This window comes from Aethalodelphis obliquidens, unplaced genomic scaffold (genome assembly GCF_003676395.1).
Source record: "Aethalodelphis obliquidens isolate GAN/ISIS:26980383/991018 unplaced genomic scaffold, ASM367639v1 scaffold3, whole genome shotgun sequence".
Taxonomy (NCBI): domain Eukaryota; kingdom Metazoa; phylum Chordata; class Mammalia; order Artiodactyla; family Delphinidae; genus Aethalodelphis; species Aethalodelphis obliquidens.
In genome coordinates this window covers 20,561,212-20,584,135 of record NW_020837947.1, presented here as the reverse complement: position 1 = coordinate 20,584,135, position 22,924 = coordinate 20,561,212, and the positions used below count along the sequence as shown (strand labels likewise).

General features: G+C 37.5%; 1 protein-coding gene across 13 annotated transcripts in view; it reads right to left on the bottom strand.

Annotated features, from left to right (window-relative positions):
• Positions 1-22,924, bottom strand: part of PLAGL1 (PLAG1 like zinc finger 1) — a 100,083-nt gene that overhangs the window by 55,076 nt on the left and 22,083 nt on the right. For 8 of the 13 annotated variants that reach the window (XM_027084558.1, XM_027084612.1, XM_027084603.1 and 5 more), the window contains exons 1-2: positions 10,824-11,239; positions 6,472-6,541 (exon numbers count right to left, since the gene is read on the bottom strand). The exons of 1 other annotated variant lie outside the window; for it this stretch is intronic. The gene's annotated coding sequence lies outside the window, so the exon portion shown is untranslated. Of the gene's footprint in view, positions 1-6,471; positions 6,542-10,823; positions 12,273-22,924 lie in introns of those variants that run through there. 4 more of the 13 variants (XM_027084536.1, XM_027084547.1, XR_003428324.1 and 1 more) reach the window with 3 other exon arrangements.

Below are 22,924 nucleotides of genomic sequence, written 5' to 3'. Positions count from 1 at the left end.
TTCCTTTGTAATATAATCTCTGAATTTTAAAAGGGCAGCTATACTGAAAAAAGTGAACCTTGACCCTTATCTCACATCAAAACAAAAATCTGAGATAGATCATAGAATGGATCACAGACCTAAATGTGAATGGAAAATGAATACCTTCATGACTGTGGAACAGACAAAGATTTCTAAAGCAGGATACAAAACACAGTAACTATTTAAAAAATTGATAAACTGGATTTGATTAAGAACCGTTCCTGAAAAAACATCACTAAAAGAGAAAACAGAAAAGTCAGACTGAGAAGCTATTTGCAATATACACATCCAACAAAGGACATTTTCCAGAATACAAAGAATTCCTACAAATCAATAAGATGACAAACAACCCAATAAAAATGTGTGAAAGACTTAAACAAGTACTGCTCCAAAAAATGTATCTGTTTTTACCTTACCAAATTAGCCAAGATACACGTGAAAAGGTGCTCAACATTATTAATAATGAAGGAAATGCAAATGAAAACCATGAGACAGCATCTCACATCCACCAGAGGGCTTAATATGAAAAATAATAATATCAAGTGCTGGCGAAAATGTGGAACTACAGTTGTAACTCTCACTGCTACCAGGAGTGTCCATTTATTCATTCACTGTTGGTAAACTGTTCGGCAGAATTCACTGAAACTAAATACACGGCTATTCTGTGACTTAATTCTAGTCTTACATATGCTCCCAAGCGAAATACTACAAATGTCCACCAAAACATCTGTGTATGACTATTCATAGCAGCTTTATTTATAATAGCCAAAATCAGAACACACCCACACATCTATTAACAGAATGAATAAACAAATTGTGGTATATTGATAGAATGGAACGCTAATCAGAAAAAATATATATGAGAAAGAAAGAATAAACTATACATGCATCAGCATGGATAAATTTCAAAACAACTATGCTGAATGAAAGAAGTCAGACACGAAGAAGTACATACTACTTGGTTACCCTTAAAGTTCAAGAAGAGACAAAACTAATCTAGAGTGATGGGAATCAAAAGGGTGTTACTTCTGGGGAGGTGCTGGCTAGGAGGTGCGTGAGAGAATTTGCTTTTTCTAGATGGATGTAATATTGTCTATCTTCATGCAGTAATTATACAGGTAGTATGTTTTTAGAAAAATCATCAAGCTGTTTATTTAAGATTGGCACACTTTATATGCTCGCCCCACACCCATGTATTTTACATCTCAATAGAAAAAGTACTTCACAAAAGACAAGCAGACTATTTTTACCTAGTAAAAGTTATTAAGCAAATGCAAAATATTCTTCTTCAAAATAAAACAAATTGTGCTTAAGTTTCTATTTCACTTACCCCCAAAATAAGCTAAAATTAGATTATCAAACCTTATTCGTTAGTATCAATGGAAACTTGGAAGGAAAATCCAAAGAAAATAGGAGTACATCGGTTAGTCCACAGCAACTAACTTAGTCACTGAAACGATGACTCCAAGTAGCATATTAGTAATGTAAGTGAAGCAATTTCAATGATGTGTTTCACCAAAAATACATCTGTTTAATAATTTTATTTAACTATTTATTTTTAGTACCAAGGTGGGATGACATACAAGAAATCGCAAGAGCTTTTGAATCAGACAGACCAGTTTTGCCACTTACTAACTATACTGGTGTTGGGCAAGTTTCTTAATCTCTTTGATACTGAGTTTCTTCACAACTTAAAAGAGAGACAATAACACTTTGCAAAATTGTAGCACGATTACAGCAGGTATTTAAGAGTGGTAGCTATTTAGCAATAGCTCTTTGTATGCAAAGTATCATGGCAAGTACTGGAACCCCATCTCTAAGAACCTGACCAACTGGAAGTGACATTTAGATATAAAGATTGGTGATGAAGGAAATATTTTAACAAGGGCTATAGATTACAAATTACAGGGTTCCTATCTAGCTAGTAGGACTGTGGAGTGAGTATTCTCTGAACAGAGCCTAGAAGATTTTTGGGACATTCACTTAAGACAGAGGAAATGGCATGAACAAGCATAGCCTGCCAAGAGCATTTCCTGGCAAGAAAAAGCATAGCCTCAAAAACAGTGCACTGACTTCAGGTTCTAATGAGTAGTTAAGACCACTTGTGCCGCTGGACTAATTCTGAGGAGTAAGACTATAAGGCTAGTAAAGCCACTTGGGACTAAATAGAAAAATGACCACTGTCAGGTTAAGAAGTCAAGGACCTGTTTTCTCAAATCCTGGGATGTCACTGAAGGATTCTTTCCAGTGGTCATTACACATGATAGGAAGGGAAGGAAAATCTCAATATGGGTAGAAATAGCATAGAATGATAAGGACCTAATCCAAGATGCTGAGAGGAGTGGAAAAAACAAAGATATTAGAATTCAATTTTATCAACTTCTTAAAAAGTAACAGAAATTGAGTTTCCCTGAATGATTCAAGTAGGCCTAACTTCAACTTTTAAAATGATCTTGACTGTCCCATAAGCTCCCCCAAGAGCAAAAACCATATCCCAAACTAGAAAAATACATTGCCTAGCACATTGAAAGTGCTCAATACATACTGTTGGCAAATGAATCCTTTTAAATATTCCAAACATTGAAACCTCTACGATAATACAATGTTCAAGGTAAAACATGTAGGAAAGTTAAAAATCATTTTTCCTTCCTGCTGAGTGGCCATTTTTCACAATATACGCCAAGTTTTGAATTTGCTCAATTTAATATTTTAAAAGATTCATTTGCAAAGGCTATCTCTATCTCTAGCTTTACCAAAAGAGTCAGATAGAAATTGCTCTAGAAAGTTAGGAATGTTGCCACCTCAGTTGCTAAGCCCTTGTGTAATTTATATATATATTTTTAGGAATCTATCATTCATTGTGTCCTTTGCTGTGGCAAAAGAACACCTGCTGTATGACTCATGAATATTACATGAAAAAAATTAAAGAGTAAATTAAATCCAGGTCATATATGTAAGTTTAATCCAAGAGTACAAGATGATTTCATAATAAGATAACTTGTATAATTATTAAAATAATTAAAATAACTTACCACATTAAGAAATAAAGAAAACAATGAGTACTTCCTAGGCACTAAGCACAATTCTTAGCCCTTTCTACATATTAGTTCTTTTAATCCTCTCAGCAACCTTCTATGGTAGACACTTGTTATCTACATTTTATAGATGAGAAATTTGAAATATAGGGAAGTTAAGTAATTGTCCAATATTACACTGTAGCAAGGAAGGGGCAGAACTAGGAGCTGAACTCAGGCAGGCTGGTTCCCGAGTCAGAATTCCAGTTAATAAACATAGAAAGAATAAAAGAAATGGAAATCACCACTAGAATACCACAATAATAACTGCTACAGGCAAGGTCAGTTGAATGCTAAAATTAATGAGCAAAACTTTAAGGAGAAACAGGACATTTGCACAACCTCAAAATAAATCCCTCAGAATATTTATTAACTATTATGGTAGTTTTAATATATACTCACAAATCATTTGATATTTTTCCCTCTCCTTCCCTTGAATGTGAAAAAAGAAAAACAGAACTGTTACAATGGATAAGTCTGGCAGACACTACCTAAACTGTGTAATCAAGGTTAATGTGTTGATATGGATATCATGTGCCCCCAGATATGATGCAATGACACAACATCTCTGTGGTATTCTTCCTTCAAAGTCCATAACCTCAGTCTAATTGTGAGAAAACATCAGACAAACCCAAATTGAGGGACACTGTATAAAATACATGGCCATTACTCTTCAAAAGTGGCAAGGTATCGAAAAACAAGAAAAGACTTAAAAACTGTCACAGATTAGAGTAGATTACGTGACAAGGAAATGTAATGTGGTATATGGATTATGTCCTGGAACAGAAAAAGAACATTGGTGGGAAAACTGGGGAAATCTGAATAAAGTCTATAGTTAATAGCATTGTGCCAATGTTAATTTCTTAATTCTGACAAATGCATCATGGTTATGTAAAATGTTAACATTAGAGGAAGCTAGGTGAAGCATATATAGGAACACTCTATACTACCTTTGCAACTCTTTTGTAAATTTAAAATTATTTCATAATTAAAAGTTTTAAATTTTGGTACACACTTGTGAAAACAAATTTCAGTAAACCAGAAATAGAAAAATTTCTCAATCTGGTAAAGAGCATCTACAAAAAATGTACAGTAAACATCATCCTTAAAAGTGAAATATTCTCCCTTAAGATCAGGAAAAAGTAAGGATGTCCATTTTAACACTTCTGTTAAATACTGTTCCAGTGTTTCCAGCCAGTGCAATAAGGCAAGAAAAAAAATGAATAGAAATTAGAAAGACAATTTTTTTTTTTTAACAGATGACATGATTGTAGCTTTAGAAAGATCTACAAACTACCAGAACTGAAAAGTGAATTTAGCACAGTCACTAAGTACAAGCTCAATATACAAAAATCAATTACATTTCTATACTAGCAAGATGGTTGGAAAATAAAATTGAAAAAAAGATACCATTTATAATAGTATCAAAAAACTCAAGTGGCTAGAAATAAATTTAATAGTGTGTAAGTCCTCCACAGTGAAAAACATAAAACAGTGCTAAGAATAACTGAAGAACTTATTCAATTAAGAGATTTACCATGTTCATAAATTGGAAGATTCTATTAAGATGTCCATTCTCCTAAAGTTGTTCTACAGAGTCAATGCAATCCCAATCAAAAGTCTGGTAGACTTTTTCTTTAAATAGATGTTGACAAGCTCATTCTAAAATGTGCATGGAAATGCACAGCACTTAAATAGCTAAAACAATCCTTAAGAAGACCAAAACTGGAGGGTTTACAGTACTATATGTCAAGACTTAGTATAAACTATGGTAATTAAGAAAGTGCAGTACTGATGAAAGAATTGATAAATAGTTTAAGTGGAACAGATTAGAGTACAGAACAGACCCAAATATGTGATCATCCATTTTTAACAAAGGTCCCACTGCAATTCAATGGAAAAAGTAAAATCTTTTCAATAAATGTGTAGAATAGCTAGATGACCACCTGGAAAATAAATACTGACCCCTGCCTCACAAAATCAACTGTAGATAAATCAAAGACCCAACTGTGAGGACTAAAACTATAAGGCTTCTGATGGAAAACAATAAGCAAATGTCTTCAGGACCTTGATGGAGGGCAACAACGAAGGTGGAAGAGAATTCTGTGGGCAGGGTACAAAAAAGCACTAACCTTCCACCCTCCACCCACCCCCGCCCCCCCAAAAAAAAACACCGATAGACTGGACTTCATAAAAACAAATCTGTTCATCCAAAGGCATTATTAATAGACTAAGTAGGCAAATTCAGACAGGTAGAAAATACTTGCAAACATGTATCTGATAAAGGTTTCCTATTCAAAATACATAAGGAACTAAAAATCACTAACAAAAAGATAGCCTAATTTAAAAAAGTGGCCAAAAGATTTACACAGGCACTTCATAAGAGAAATCTGAATGGCCATAAAAGATATAAAAGGATGTTCAACATTATTAATATTCATGGAAATGCAATCAACTTACCCAAAGACCATCAATTCAGCTCCTTGGTATATATCCAAGAGATATGACTATATACATTCACCAATGGCAGTTTCAAGAACATACATAGCAATTTTATTTATAATGGCCAAAACCTGAAAACAACTCCCATGCTTATCAACAAGAAAAAAGGATAAATTGTGGTATATCCTTATAATGCAATACTATAGAAGATACATCACTAAACTTTTTCTGTAAAGGGTCATATAATATATAGTTCAGGCTTTATGGGCCATATGGTCTCTGTTATAACTACCCAACTCTGCTGAATGGACATGGCTATATACAATAAAATTTCATATATGAAAATATGTTATGGGCTGGAATTGGCCCACAGTTTGTCATCCCTTGCAACTTATACATGCAATGTGCATGAACAAAAGAAAAGAAATATAGAAAGAATAAACTATATGATTCCATTTATATGAAGTTCAAGAACCCGTGAAAATAATCTATGGTGATAGAAGTGAGGAGAATAGTTGACTAGGGGAGAGGAATGGCTCTATGGATAGAGACAGGAGGGAACTTTTGCAGGGATGAAAATGTTCTGTTTCTTTATCTGGGTGGTGATCACACAGGCATATACATATGTAAATTTCATCAAGCCATACATTTTATTCTTATGTCTTCATTGTTTTTAAATTATAGTTCAATGTGAAGAAGAAAACAAAAATTAGACAAAGATCAGAATACAGATCTGAAGAAATTATCTACAATTCAACAAGGTCAAAAATATGTATAATATATAAAAGCAAGATTAAAAGACATGGACGACAGAATGACAAAGTCTAACAGAAGTCTAATCAGAGTTCTTAAAGGAAAGAATGGGAAAAATGGAGGACAAGCAACATTGAAAGACATAAAAGATAAAACTTTCGAGAACTGATGAAAAACAAACCTTAGAGACAGGAACACAATAAATCCAGGATAAATGAAATGTCCACATCTAGACACGCTCTGTCATAAAACTGTAGAAAACAAAAGAAAGAGAAGATCTTAAAATCAGGCCAAAAAAAAAAAAAAAAAAGACAAATTACCAACCAATAACAGTTATTTGAACTAATTCTAACATTGAAAGTAGAAGTCAATGGAATGTCACCTCCAAAGGGCTGAGAAAGATACTGCCAACCTGGAACTATATGTCTAACAAAATCATCATTCAAGAATGAATGCAAAATAAAGACATTTTCAGATAACATTTGCCATCAACAGTCCCTTAATAAACAAGCTTGTAAAATATATATTTGAGGAAGAAGAAAAGAAAGATCTGAGATGCAAGGAGGAATGACAAAGAATTCATGAAAAGAAAAAACAGTGATGTCAAATTTATAGGAAAAAAAAATCAAAATGGAACTAAACTCTGGAAGACAACAACATTTAAGCTGGGAGATTAACTGGTGTCAAGGCAACTCATGCTTCTTGAATTATTCAAAACAAGAATTTTAAAAAAAACAAGAATTAATAAACTTTATATTAAGTTAGTATATTAAAATTTTGAAAGAAACCACTAAAAGAAATAAATTTGTAACCTTCATACTAGTCAAGAGGAAGGAAAATGGAATAAGAAAAAAACCAAAAGGTGGCAAAGAAGAGGAAAAAACCAGTAAGACAGGATAAAAACAACCCTAAAAGGTAATGCTAACTTTCATCCTAAATATATCAGTAATTACACTAAACTTAATTGGACTGATAGACCCAGTTAAAGGACAAATTGTCAGAGTGGATTAGAAAAAACTATGAGGTTTTACCTATTTGAAAGAAATATTCTAAGCAAATGCTAACTAAGGGAAAGGTGTGACTAGGAGATTATAAAACAAAATGGATTTTAAGGTTAACAGGCATTTGGGTGAGGAGGCGTCACTATAGAATGACAAAAGGTCCAATGCACAGAGAAGAAAGAGCAATTCCAAACTTGTATGTACTTTCAAGTTTTATAAAGCAAAGTTGACAGAACTATAAGAAGAAATTGAGAAAATTCATTATTTTACTGTGATATTTTTATTACACCAATCTCAGTAATTGACAGATCAAAGAAACCAAAAAATTGGTAAGGTTAAAAAAGATTTGAACCTCACAGTATTTATGCTTCATCTAAGACATATACCTACCTTGCCCCAAAAGTCTGTGAATATATATTCTTCTCAATCATTCAAGGAGCAGTTGAAAAGCTAAGCATGAGGCCGTAAAGCAATTCTTAAATTTCAAAGAATCGGTAGCATAGAACCCTCATTTGCTGACTACACTGCAAGTTAAAAAATCAATAACAAAAGGATAACTCATAAAACTTTCCACATTTGGAACTAGAAAATACTTCTAAAAAATCTCAGAGGATAAGAAAAAAAATTATAATGAAAAAATTTTTTAACTCTTAGAACTGAAAAATATACTACATATAAAACAAAAGAAAATAAAAACTGGTAGTATTTGCAGAAAGAGACAAATCAATGACCAGAGTACAGAATCCAGAAATGAGCCCAAGCATTTCTGGGAATATGTATATGACAGAGGTGGCACTGCAAATCTCTGGTACTGGGACAATTACCACATGGGAAAAAGCAAACACATTAATCTTGATCTCATTGCATAAATAAAATATGTTCACCTATATATACATATACATGTCAGGCAAATTAAAGAACTAAATGTAAAAAATGCAAACTTTAAAACTTTTAGAAAACGTTTTCAAAATATATTTCCTTAATAGTAAAGAACATCTTAAGACACAAAAGCACAAAGAAAATATTGTCTGCAGTTTATATAACCAACAAAGGGTTTGTATCTTGAACAATGTTTTCTGATAGAAATTTCTGCAATGATGCAAATATTGTTATATAATATAGCACAATATAAAATAATACAGCATAATAAAATATAAGAGCCACTAGTCACATGCAGCTACTGAGCACTTGAAATGTGGCCTAGAGTGACTGAGGAACTGAAATTGTTGAAGTAAATATAACAGCATGTTAGGTTAGCATTTTAAACTCCTTGATGAAGGTCAATGAAGGTCTGTTATGTTTTCATATACTTTTCAGTAATTAATTTTTTTATAAAGAATTTGATTTTAGCTTATATTCTATATGAAACAATTTCAATTTTGTAAAAAATATGTAAAAGTCGCTTTTCAGAAAGCAAGCACAGTAAAATGTTCACAGTATTATCTGTGAGGGATTTTTATTTTCTTCTAAATATTAAAAAAATTATTAAAGATTTAAAAAAAAATTTAATGAACACTGATGCATCCACAACAGAGTTTTGATATTATTTAAATTCCCTAGGTACCTCTTCCTGATCATCACTTTTCTTTTTTTTAAAGAAAAGCTGGACAGCTTCAGGTTTCTTCATTTTGTGACACCCATATTTTAATATACTTTGGGGGAAATTTAATATACAGACATTATATGTAGCATTTAACAGAGAGTTATAAAGCAAACACCCATGTCACCACTGCCCAGGTCAGGAGATAAAGGCATTTTCAGCATCCCAGAACCTTGCAGTGTGTCCCTTCACATTCATATTCCCCCTCTTCATCCCCAGGAGGTGACCACTAACTTGATTTTTATGGTATTAATTTCTTTACAATTTTTCTTTACTATTTTTAATGCCTACACATGCACCCCTAACAACAGCTTTATTTCACCAGGTTCTGAATTTCACATAGATGGTAGTCTTCAGCAACTTGTTTTTTGGTTTTTTTTTTTGGCTCAACATTATTGAGACGCATTTGTGTTAAGACACAAAACTACTTCATTCACCACTGAACTGGGTGGGTTCCATTTTATGACTGTAGTATAATTTATCTTCCTCCTTCAGATGGACATGAAGGTCGCTTCCAGCTTTGGGGTTTTACAAATAACACTATAGTAAACCCTCTTGTACATGTCTGCTTTTGTATATGTATGAAAATTTATCTAGGGCAGTGGCTTTCAAACTTTTTTGACCATGACTCATACTGAGGAATGACGTTTTACATCATGACACACATCTGTGTGTGTATAAAACTGAGGGAAAAAAAGAAAAAAGAAAAGTTTCATGAAGCAAATACCCTATGACCTGAGACACATTCTGATATTTTCTATTCTGTTAGTTCGTGTTTTACAAATTCTGATCCTTATCCACTTAACTGATTTCACGACCCACTAAATGGGCTTCAAGCTTTGAAAAACATCATGCTACAGGATAAATACCCAGGAGTGGAACTGCTAGGACGTGCAGCACGGACGTCGGATGTTGTCAACTTTTCTAGATCCTTAACTTTAAGTAAATGTTCTTATCTAATTTACCACTCTATAACTTCAGAGCTAAAAACTGTGAAACATCAGCTCGTTTTATCTTTTCCTTTGGTCGTTAAACAGTATTAATCACTTACCATGTGCTAAGTATCCACTGGGCTCCGAGCGAGACTGATGGGTTAATACACAGTGGGGGGGGGGGGGGGGGGGGGGGAGGACATAAGGGACCAGGACCTCAGTGAGGCCCCAGAAAGCTCACAGGAGGGGCCTCCGATCCTGCCTGGGGAGGGAGGGGTTAGAGAAGGATTCCTGGAAGAAGGAGGACCTAAGCTGAGTGTTTCTATTTTTAATTTTTATTGGTTTCCTAAAACATAAAAGTAACACATTTGTTGGGGGGAAAAAAAGTCAAAATTACAGGAGTATGTTTATTAAGAAGTAAAAAAACCCCAGCACTGCCCCTAAAGTTTGATGCTGAGACTAAATAACCAAAGTTGCATTATCAGTTATCCTAGGAAAATTTTAAGAGCCCACATTTTAAAACAGTCTTAAGAGCATACCTGATAGGGTCCCTAATACTAAAGCATAAAGCGAGTCACATTTTCCATAATGAATGTAAACGCAAACATTTCATCTTTAGTCACATTATTACTTTTCACAGACTTTTTTCCTGGCCTTTTAGCAAGGTTAGATTGCCAGTTTTCAAAAACCGAGGTCTATTTACCGCATACCAACTATACACGAGCGCTTCAAAAAGTGGCATTAAAAACGACCAGGCGAAAGAATTTGTTGTTCGAGCCGACTTGGCTTGCCCGGTGACAATTCGTCAGAGTTTCACACTTCGTCCCGAGGAGCCCCGGACCCCGTCACGTACACGGCGCGTCGGCACCGGCACACCCTCCCGAGCGCGGCACGGAGCCCAGCGCGGTCCTCGCTCCGCGGCAACGCCGCCACCCCGCCGTCCCCAGGCCGGCCGCGGCCCCACGGCCCCCGAGCGCGGCCGCGAGCCCCCTACACCTACCCTGCGGGGTCCGGAGCCCCCCGGAACTCAGGCGCGGCAGCTCGGGCGCGCCGCCTCCGCGGCCATGACGGCGACCCGGGGAAGCGCCCCGCGCGCCAAGGCCCGCGGTCCGCCGGGCTGGGAGGAGAGCCGCCCCGTCCGTCCGTCCGTCTGTCCGCCAGGAGAGTGAGGCCAGAATCCGCCCCAGACGTGTCTAAATCAAGGCTCGGGGCGGTACCGACGGGCTGAATGACAAATGGCAGATGCCGTGGGCTTTGCCGCCCTCGGCAGCCGCGAGGATGGCTGCGCCGAGGAGGCCGCGCACAGGCGGAGCCCGGGAGCCGGAACGGCGCGTCCGCGAGGAGGGCGCTGGGGCCCCTGGCGGGGGCGTCACGTGGCAGGAGGAGGCCCCGCTGGGGAGCCAGGGGGTCGGCGGCCTGGGCGGAGGAAGAGGACAGGCGCCCAGACGCCTGGCCGATTGAGTCATCCGTGTGGGCTAAGCCAAGGTCGCCCAGGTGCAGAGCTGGCGCAGGTAGACCCGAACCAGCCCGAAGCCCCGTACCGTATCGGGGGCTGTTCACTTAAGTCACCACCAGGATGAACCGCCCAGAGCCAAATCATAAATGAGAAACACGACAGATGCTAGGAGAACACTGCAATAGGCCAAACTTACCTCCTATCCTCCTATTCGTGCCGCGTGGAAATCATGGCAGCCTAAATGTGCCCACTGAATGTGAGCCAGGCACTGTGCTAAGCACTTCACAGGTAAATAAACGTAATCCTCACGACCACCTAGTGAGCAAAACTGCTCCTCCCGGTCTTATAGCTGCAGAGACCAAGGCGCAGAAAGATTAGACGGAAATTATTTTATAGCTGTGGAATCATTCTGCGTATGCTTTAAGTAATTTTAAAATGTTCTTTGGATTTAAGAAAAAGAAACAAGCAAATCTCCAGCGGTTGCTTTCTTCCCTACAAGATACACGTCCCTAAAAGAGGCCTGTAAACACTAAGTAAAAAGACTTAAATGTTTCTAGGCCTTAATGTAACATGGAGTTCACTACAGGTTTCAGACAGTCCCATAGCTCTGAAATATGATGTAAGAACATCTCACACTTCTATCAATCTTCACCGCTATCTCCGGATTTCCATCGCTTGTATTACTTCTGGCTTACCAGCGCTTAGTACATTTACAACTGCTCCACCACCTTATTCTCCCAGATGGTCAGTCTTAATTCTATACTTAAATGAATTCAGTGTTCATCATAACATATCCGTTCCTGAATTATTTTTATTCATTGCTCGATGGACTGCTCTTTTGCAAGTTGTTTTCTTAAGGAGCGCTTATAATGTTTTATCTGCTTTTTATCTCTACACATTAAAAAAAACAACAACCAAAAAAACGGAGCAAGGCAAATATTTTGGATTCACACCTTCCTTCGACACCTAACAGAAAAAGAAGGTAGCTGCTTCACTGATTTTTGACATCATAGATTTCTGTGGAGAGAACTGAATCCTATGTGATTTTCCCTGGGAGGTGATTTGATTTTTCTGCTTGGATGCCTGAAGAATTCTTTATCATTAAAGTACCCTGTATATCCTTAACTGGGCTATGTCTCAGTGTCAATTATTCTGTATCAGTTTTTTTCCCCCGAGTATACAGTATGATATTTTAACTTACAGATTCCATTCTTCTTAGTATAGTATCCCATTCATATTATATATCTGAATAAATTTATCTTTCATTGGTTGGCTTTTCTACTTCACAGTCACCAGTTGTTCTTATACTTGATCTTTATTTTCCGTATCCATCTTCTTTTGATTTGCATTCACTGTGATTCTCTAAAAAATTCTGTTCATTGGTTTTTCTAGCTTATTGGATTAAAATTATGTTCTTTTGAAAATCGATTTTCTCAGCTATGCAATTTCCTTTTTCATCACATTCTCATATTGTCCTTGAACTACTTTGTGAAATCATACTATTTTTTCTGTTGAGTCAAACACATAAAAGGAATATAAATTTCTGTTCCTTTGTTGGGTTTTCTTCCAGACTTGGTTCTTCATCTGTCTTCTGCATGCTATTTTCCTTGCTTCTCACCCCCATCTCCCATGTTATAACATGTTTATACAACAGCTGTGACATATCTTTTATCTTGCTTATCCTTAAACGTTAACAACAGACCTTGTTTTTGCACTAATATACTGAGAGTGCATTCCCGGTGCACTTTCCTCTTCACCTGAGATGTGTTTGTCTTCCCTATCCAGAGCATCAGTTTTAGGGCTGAGTGTTGTTTCTATCTACCTTTTCTGTGACCTGAGGGTTTTAGGTAGATGGGGGATTGCAGAACTCTGATTGAAGCTGAATACAGAGCTTGCTGGGGAAAATCAGCCATCACTTCTGAGGTTCCTTTAAGTCCTCACCAGTCCACCTTCAAGCCAGCCAAGGGTATATTCCATGCCTATAAGCGTCAGTTCATTTGCCCAGTTCAGCACAGTACCCCAGAAGGTGGCAAACTGTCCTGCTTTGGTCAAGATCCAACAGTGGTATGTAAAGGTTCCCTGATGTTGCACAAGGATGTCACTGACTTCTTTCCCAGTTGGAGGACATCTGTGAAAATTCTCAGGATTTGGTCTGATCATCTTTTTCCTCAGTATGTCTTGCAGCGGGGTGGAGGAATATAGACACCACACACCTGCAGACTCTTTGGCACCTTTGCTTTGCCATCACTTCTCACATTTTACATCATAAGGTTGTACTTCTTTGGTTGCGGTAGGTGAGGATTTTGTTTGTTAGTTTTTTGCTGTTTTCTCTGTGTGGTTTAGGGGTTTGATTTTGATTTTTTTTTTTTAGTGCTTCTTTGTCCCATCTTTATCCACAAGTCATCAGTCAGACTGTCTCTCCTGTTGGTAATGAATTATATGAAAATCCTTTTTTACCTTTAGGTTATTTCCACAAAGTTCTCTTGGAACATGAATATTTTGACCTGGCAACTGTGACACCCTCCTTTTCTCCAGGCCTTCCCTCAGTGACACATGCCTTGGCATTACAATGTGCCCCAACAAAGGTTCTAGAGCAAAGGTTGTAAACTCAAAGCTCTATGGAGTTTAAAACAAAAAAGAGCAGGATTATAGTAAAGTGAAAAGATCATTCTTTGTGTAAGGGGCAGATTCTATACAGCTCAGGCCAGCATTGCCAAGTGTATATAATTTTCAGGAAAAGCATGGTATATAGTGTTTCAATATAAAATTCCTTAATTTTGGAAGCACTATGGAAGCCAACTGAAGTATCTCTCAAGGCCAAATTGGACCAGTGAGTTACCAGCGTGGTCCCTGTTATAGAGAACCATTCAGGATAAATTTTACGATCATGGTTTTTCTCTTCCAAGTATTCTGAGATACAGTTTTGTTCTCCCGACTCTTCAATGACTTCCTAAAATGTCTTTAGCAAATATAAAGCAAGAAGATCCATGCTGACATATTTACCATTTGAAACAATGTGTTAGGACCCAACACTTTCACAAATAGGTGTCACTGGAGTAACAGCTATGATCATACTAAAATTAATACAATGAAAGTAGAGAGTCTATATAGATTATGACCATGTTAACAAAATAGCAGGAAAAAAGATTTTTCAGTTGATGCAGAAAAGGCATTTGACAAAATCCAACACCCATTCTTGGAAAAAAAAAAAAAACAACCCTAGGAAAAGAATGGAACTTCCTCAACCTGATACTGGATGTATTTGTTTCCTATGGTTGCTACAATAAACTACCATAAATTTGTGGCTAAAACGAGAAATGTATTCTCTCACAGTCCTGGAGGCCAGAAGTCCGAAATCAAGGTGTCAGCGAGGCTTCACTCCCTCTAGTGGCTCTAGAGGTGAATCCTTCCTCGCCTCTTCCAGCTTTCGGTGGCTGTTGGCATTCTTTGGCTTCCTTGGCTTCCTTGGCTTCTGGCCACATCACTCCAATCTCTGCCTCTATTTTCACATTGCCTTCTTCTATTTTCACATCGCCTTCTCCTCTATGAGTGTCGTGTGTTTTCTCCCATGTGCGTCTATCTTATAAGGATACTTGTCATTGGATTTAGGATGCACCTGAATAACTCAGGATGATCTCTCTTCATCTCAAGATCTTTAACTTAATTACATATGCAAAGACCCCTTTTTTCCAAATAAGGTAACATTCACAGTTTCAGGGATTAGTATGTGGATATATCTCTTGGGGATCCATCTTTCAACCCTCTTATAATAGGCAAATTCACAGTCAGCTTTGTTGTGGAAATTGACAAGCTGACTTTAAACTTTACATGGAGATGAAAAGAACGTAGAAGAGTGAAAATGAAAAAGAGAAACAAAGTTGGAAGACTTACACTAACTGATTTTAAGGCCTACTACAAAGCTACAATAATCAAGTCTGGATCATACTGGCTTAAGGATAAATGGAAACATATATTAAGTCCAGAAATAGACCCACAAATATGATCTATTGATTTGGGGCAAAGAAACAACATAATTCCATGGGAAAAAGATAAATCGTATGGGAACTGGTTATCTGTATGGAGAAAAAAAAAAAACTTACACTTAACATCATACACAAAAATTAGATCACAGACCTAAAAAAAATAAGCAGGAGCTTCTGTTACTGCCCTGTCCAATATGGTAGCCACTAGCCATATTATTGAGCACTTGAAATGTGGCTGGTCCAAACTGAAATGTGCTGTAAGGATAAACTATACTCCAGCTTTCAAAGACTTAGGATAAAAAAGAATGTAAACTATTTCATTAATAATTTTTATACTGATTACATGTTGAAATGAAAGTATTTTGGACGTACTGGTTTCAATAGAATATATGATTTAAATTAACTCCAATTGTTTTTTAGTTTTCTAATGTGGCTACTAGAAAAAGTTACATGTGTGGCTCACATAATTTCTGTTTGACAGCACCATTCCAGAAGAAAACATAGGAACAGGCAAAGATTGTTTGGTTAGGATGCAAAAAGCAATGACCACAAAAGAATAAATTGGTAATTGGATTTTACCAAAAATAAAACCTTCTGTTCTTCAAAAGAAAGCATTAAGGAATTGAAAAGTCAAGCCACATACTGGGAGAAAAATATTCACAATGGATATCTCTAACATAGAACTTGTGGGACTTCCCTGGTGGTCCAGTGGTTGAGACTTCACTTTCCAATGCAGGGGGTGTGGGTTTGATCCCTGGTCGGGGAGCTAAGACCCCACATGCCTCATGGCCAAAAAACCAAAACATAAAACATAAGCAATATTGTAACAAATTCAATAAAGACTTTAAAAATGGTCCACATCAAAAAAAAAATCTTTTAAAAAAAAGTATTAACATAGAACTTGTTAGAGTATTTGAAGAACTCATACAACTCAATGATAAACAACGCAATGAAAATGTATAAAGACTGGAAAAGACACTTCACCAAAAAAGACATATCTACGGCCGATAAGCACATAAATGACTCTCAACATCATTTCCTCAATGACTAACAGAAATTAAAATTATAGTGAAATACCATCCATACCAACTGGAATGACTAAAGCTTAAAAGACTGACAATTCCAAGTGTTGCCAACAAGGGAGAAAACGAGAACTCTCAGACACTGTTGGTGGGAACATAACACAGTACAACCACTCCGGAAGACTGATTGAAAGCTTCATATAACGTTAAACATACACTTACTGCATGACCCTGCAATTCTACTCCTAGGTATTCATCCAAGAGAATAACACGTCTACACAAAGACTTATACATGGACTCCTCTGGAGGGGCAGTGGTTGAGAACCCACCTGCCAATGCAGAGGACACGGGTTCGAGCCCTGGTCCGGGAAGATCCCACATGCCGCAGAGCAACGAAGCCCTTGCGCCACAACTACGGAGCCCACGCTCTAGAGACTGCGAGCCACAACTACTGAGCCCGTGTGCCACAACTACTGAAACCCGCACGCCTAGAGCCCGTGCTCCACACCAAGAGAAGCCACCGCAATGAGAAGCCCGTGCACTGCAATGAAGAGAAGCCCCCAGCTCGCGGCAACCAGAGAAAGCCCACGCGCAGCAACAAAGACCCAACACAGCCAAAAATAAATAAATAAAATAAATGTATGAAAAAAAAAGACTTATACACAAATATTCCTATTAGCCCCAAACTGAAAACAACCCCAAGGGCAGTGATGAAATGAGCAAACTGATGATCATCTCATAGATAAATCTAACAAACATGCTGAGTAAAAAAAGCTACACATAAAAGACGACATATGTACTATATGATTCCATATATGAAATTTGGGGGGGGAATCTAATCTACAGAGTGACAAAAAGCAGATCAATGGTTTCCCAGGGTGGGTGGAGGGGAGCATGAGGGAACCTTGCAGGGTAACAGAAATGTTCTATATCTTGATCAGTGAGATGATTACATGGAGATACACATATATATATATGTCATACCTCCCTGAATGATACACTTAAAATAGGTGCCTCTTGTTATTTATGGACATTAAACGTCAATGAAGTTTATTAAAAATTTTCTATTCTTCCTTGCATGGAATGGGGAGAAAGAAATTACGGGAGACTGTTTTTCTCTTCATCCACAGCAGTTTGAATTAGAAACACCTTCTGCTTTTGTTGACTTTTTCATTAGTACTGCCTTGTACTTTATCAATTCATTTTCTCACCTGGAGGATTTAGGCGGCAGAGATGAAACACAAATCCTCTGACTCCTAATCCAATGTTCTTTCATTACACAGTGTGCATTATGTTTAACAGATTTAAACCATAACAACTTTATCTTCTAGTAAACTCAGCTCAATAAATATTCAATAGGTGCCTCTAGATTTAATTTTCTCCAACCGAAACATAACACTTTCAAATACATATAAACGTACAGTTCTTCTAAGGCCCATGGCTTCTGGCCAAACTACCTCTCACTGGCCATAGGCTAGCCTCTCAACCTTCAAGTCACTTCTCCTTTTTGAGAGACTGTAACTCTTGGCTCACGGGATTTCTTCCCCATTCCCTGCTCTTGTCGCTGTTTGCAATGACTTCTTCGGCCAGGCATCACTTCCTCAAACAGCCCTCCATGAGAACATCTTTTTATATTTCCCAAAGCAACACTGACTAACGTCCATTTCTTTCTTCAACCGACTGATATTTGGTGAACGCAGTAAGCTCACCAGGTAACGTTTGATCTATGTCAACATTTTTTACACTATGCGGCAAAGATTTTCTGTTACATGCATGTTGGAAAGTGCAACAAAATAATCATGTTGCTTAGCCATATATCAAAGACCGGGATGGTACATGAGATGGAAGAACACAGCCACTTGTGGCTCTCAAAGAAGTTAGTAAGGCTGGCCCACTGATTTAAGCAGCTATGTGTTTTCTGTTTCTATAGTAAAATGTACTGATGTGATTCAAATTATACAAAGTGTGGATATGAATTTTAAAGTTTTAAGCAGGAAAATTCAGTGTCTAGCTTGAAATGAAAATACCACATTAGAAGTGAAGAAAACAACCCCAAACTTTCACCTTTTATTAATAAGCAACCAGGACCAGTCAGAAGTGATTTAAAATAGAATCAATGGCATCAATTTTCATTCCTGTTTCATGTGGCATGAAAAAAACTAAGCTGACAATGATTGACCAAAGGCTGGCCTTTGGAGCAAAGAAATAAAAGCAGTACACAAATGCCAAATATTGATAGTTATTCTAGTTTTCTCTATACTATAATTAAAATTTCATCATAAAATTCAACTGCAATAAGCAAGATGATACAAGAAATAGGGAAGGTGGTAGAAGCTTTTCATAACTTAGGAGTACTAGGCACTCATTTTAAAGTAAAAGGATATGGGAGGCTGACTGTATCTATTTATCTTATCTCTCTTCCAGACCTCCGCCAAAACAAGGACATCAGAGGAGAGACATGAGCTGTCTTGGAGAGAGTTCAATGAATTTTGAAAGACGAAAAGCAAATGCAAGAGCAGTAACTGACTTAGGAATGGAGAAGAGGCCTCCCCCCGCCTCGCCAGGGACTGGACACTCAGCAGTGCCAGAGAGTAAGAAGTCGAGGTATGAGGCTGTCAGAAAAGCATTGGTTGCAAGTTTTTACTTTGCATACAGAACAACTGGGTGACCGGGTCCCTCCTGTAGTCAGGTAAACACGCCACCCCGACCCCCAGAGGAAACCAGAGAGTTCTTATCTGGATAAACTGAACTGAGAAAGATGCCGACTCCGAGAGCCATAAAGGAAGAGGATTAAAAGAGGAGAATCACTGAACATCTAAAGACTGAACGGGGGCACCATATATTATTTTGCTTTCAATCTATCATACACTTTTCATTAAAACTTTTTAAAAAACACTTAAAAATTAAAACAACAATGAACTGCCTTGCACTAATTACATAACTGCTTCATCCTATTCTTTACTGTTCATCTTATTTAAAATTTTCCTTTCCTTTTCGGAGTTAGCAGGCTGATGGCTTGAACTCTTAGTCCATGAACTTCACCAATAATTACACGTGATTATCAGAAGATATATTTTCCTCCTCCTCCCAAAATGTCCCCAGTGACTCTTAAGCTTTTGCTTTAACACATAAACTCCTACACCTTTACCCTAGAGGATAAAAATGGAAGAATAGGATATTTACACAGTCTACATAGTTCCCAAGCATCTATCTCCCCACAAATTACTTCTTAATTTCAAGGGTGAAAACAGTAACTTTACAGTAAAGAAACCTACCAGATACCACCTCAGCCAAGTTATCAAACTTAGTATCGCCAATGATGGAACAAATTGAGTGCGCCTCGATGCAATACACTGATAAGAATACGACATAACGTCTGTAGTAGTCCTGCTAAAAACCCAAAATCCAAGTTTTACAATGAGGAAACAGACAAACCGAAATTGATGGATCGTCACAAAAAATGACTAGACTGTATGCTTCAAAAACATCAGTGTTATGAAAGACAAAGTAAGGCTTAAAAACTCTTCTAGATTAAATGAGACGAAAAACACTACACTGAAATGCAATGCTTGATTCTAAACATCATGGATTGTTTTTCGAGCTATAAAGGCATCTGGAGAACCTTGAATATGAACTCTCCATGTAATAATTGTATCGTGACCATGTTAAATTTCTTGAGTATTATCATTGTGATGTGGTTATGAAGAATGTCATTGTTCCTAGGAGATAAATGCTGGGGTATTGAAGATTAAACAATCATAAAGTCTGACTTACTCTCAAACAGTTCAACAACGTAATTATTATATATGAAAGTGTTATAAGGCAAACGTGGCAAAATGTTAACAATTGGTGAATCCATGCCAAGGGTACAGGGGAGCTCATTCTTTCCATTTTTTTAATCTTGAAAAGCTTCAAAACCACAAAAAATTATTAAAAACACAAGGTCAGATTTAACCATCTGATTATGATGCTCCCATATTCTGTTGAGAAACACTGGGAAAACTCCCACAAATGAAGACATTCATGAAGACGGATATTGCCTGATATCGCCAGGTCAGCTCAATCCCATTTGATGGGTAGCTTTTCTAAACTTTCATCCCTCTCTTCAAACTATCTCCAACACCCTCACCACCTTCCTACTTCCTGGAAAGCTGAGGTTATTGAGAACAAACTCTCACCACCTTCCTACTACCTATGAGCTTGTCTATATCACCCATCCTGCCCCTTCTTTTGTCCAGAGCTCCTTCCTCCGTGTGTCCTGTAAATTCTCATGCCCTCCCAACTCTTCAAAAGCCTTATTCCATCAGTCAGCACCCCTGTATCTCCTCAAACTCCCATCTTTAACTCTCCATTGGCTCTTTCTCCTCTATAAACAAACATATTAAAGTTTCTCCCAAATTAAAAAAAAAAAATTAAAACCCAAATCCCAGATCACCTCCAGCTACATTTTATAATCCTGCTTCCCCTCCAAGCTTCTTGAGAGTAACCTCCACTTGGGCTTTCTACTTTTTCAGCATCCTTCATGCCTCAGTCTTGAACCCCCAGCTGTCAGCTATCCTGTCTCCATCACTACTCCATGGATGCCCTTCTGTACTCGGTAAGCCAATGGAAAGTCTTTTGTCTGGGGTCTCTCTGCAGCCTCTGGTGCTATTCCCCACTCCTTCCTGCTTGGAATAACCCTCTCTCAGTGTCAATGGTACCCTTCTCTCTGGGTTTTTCTCTTACTTCTCTGACCATTATTTCTGAGCCTCTTGGGAAGGGTAAGAGTTTCTACAAGGACGATTTTGCCAGGGAATTTCAACAATAGTCTCTTTCATAGGCTCCTGAAATGTCTTTGGTCCTCTGATATTCTCACTCAAAATACAACACCTAGGTGACCTCATCTAAACCAGTAGTAGTAGCAGCAGCAGCAACAAATTTATGCCAGGCACTGCACCAAGAACCCTTTAAGTTATATTAGTTTCTTTGACACAGCAATCCAAGTAGGTACTATTATTATCTACATGGTACACATGAGGAAACAAAGTTTAGGGAGGTTAAGGAACTTGCCAAAAATCTCTCAGCTAATAAGTAATGAAGTTCTAAACTCTCTCTTTCTGATTCCAGAATCTGTGCTATGCTACTCCCACAAAATCATTAAGATAAGACAACATGGGCATAATGGCAGAAGCCAGAAACAGAAACTAAATGGGTAATAGGACTTTCTGACTATGAGGTTTGAGTTTATAATGCATTGCACTAAAATTGAAGTTGAAAAGGGTCTCCACGTCCCGCATTTATTTGATAACACCACGGGATGGTGTAAAAGCCTCCACAAGTTCAATTTTGTCAGGAAATTTTAGCAATTATTTTTGTACTTTTTGTGTTACTGTTCTAAGGTTTAATTAATATCTAAAATTATTCCATCTGTAGATAACCTTCAAGGTACTCTACTCTTACTCTCTGTGAGTCTAATAACTTGTAGTTTTCCTGTTCTGCCCTTCAGGGGACAGTTTTGCAGGGAAAAAAACTCTGAGTTTTACAGAAATGGAATCTGCTTTTTAATGATGGAGTAACTACATAGAGGAAGAATAGAGAGAAATTCTAAACTGCCAAATTGTTTTCTCACCTACCTACAAGGGTACAAAGTTTATAATACATGGTAAACATGGAGTTCATTTCTATGAGCAGTACCTCTGAGACATGATCCAGTAGATTTCTGTCCTACTGTCATTTTAAAGATACTGACATTTATTTCACTCTGGCATGCCATCATAACAGTTGAGTTTTAGGCAGTGGGAGTAATAAAATTCCACAAAGAAATAAAAGGCTCTCGATGTCGGGATCATGCAGTTCTTTTCCTTTGTGAAAGCAATTAGAAAGGTAAGGAGATTTAACTGTATACTGGTAGCATTCCAGGAGGGTTTCAAAAGGTCAAGTGGTCACGGAATCATAGAACTGAAAATTGAAAGATACCCGCTCTCTGGAAGGTAAATTAATATTCCTCATTTTACAGATGAGGCCATCAAGACCCAGAGAGGCTAACTAGTAAGAAATGGAAAGGGAGTGGAGAAGGTAGCTGAAGAGGTGATCCAAGTCTCCTATTTCAATCAGGTCTGGGACTTTGAACTAGAAGTTCAGAATCACCCAAAAAACTTTTTTAAAACCCACATGCCCATGACCAGACACAGACTGGGAGAAAAATATCTGCAAATCATGTATCTGATAAAGGACTTATAAGCACATATACAAAGGGTACTTAAAACTAAACAATAAGAGCACGAGTCAATTAAAAAGATGGGCAAAAGATCTGAATAGACCCTTCACTGAAGGAGATATACAGGTGACATAAAAGCATATGAAAAGATGCTCAACATCATTTGTCATTAGGGAAATGCAAATTAAGACAAGATACAACTACACATTTATTAGAACAGCTAAAATCAAAAAATCTGACAATACCAAATTCTGCCAAGTATGCAGAGCAACAATCCACCATGCTGGTGGGAATGCAAGATGGTAGAGCCACTCTGGAAGACAGCTTGACAGTTTATTGCAAAGCTAAACATAAACATACCACACCATCCAGCCACCACCCTCCTTGGTATTTACTCAACTGATTGGAAAACTTAGATCTGCCCAAAAAACATGTACATGAAAG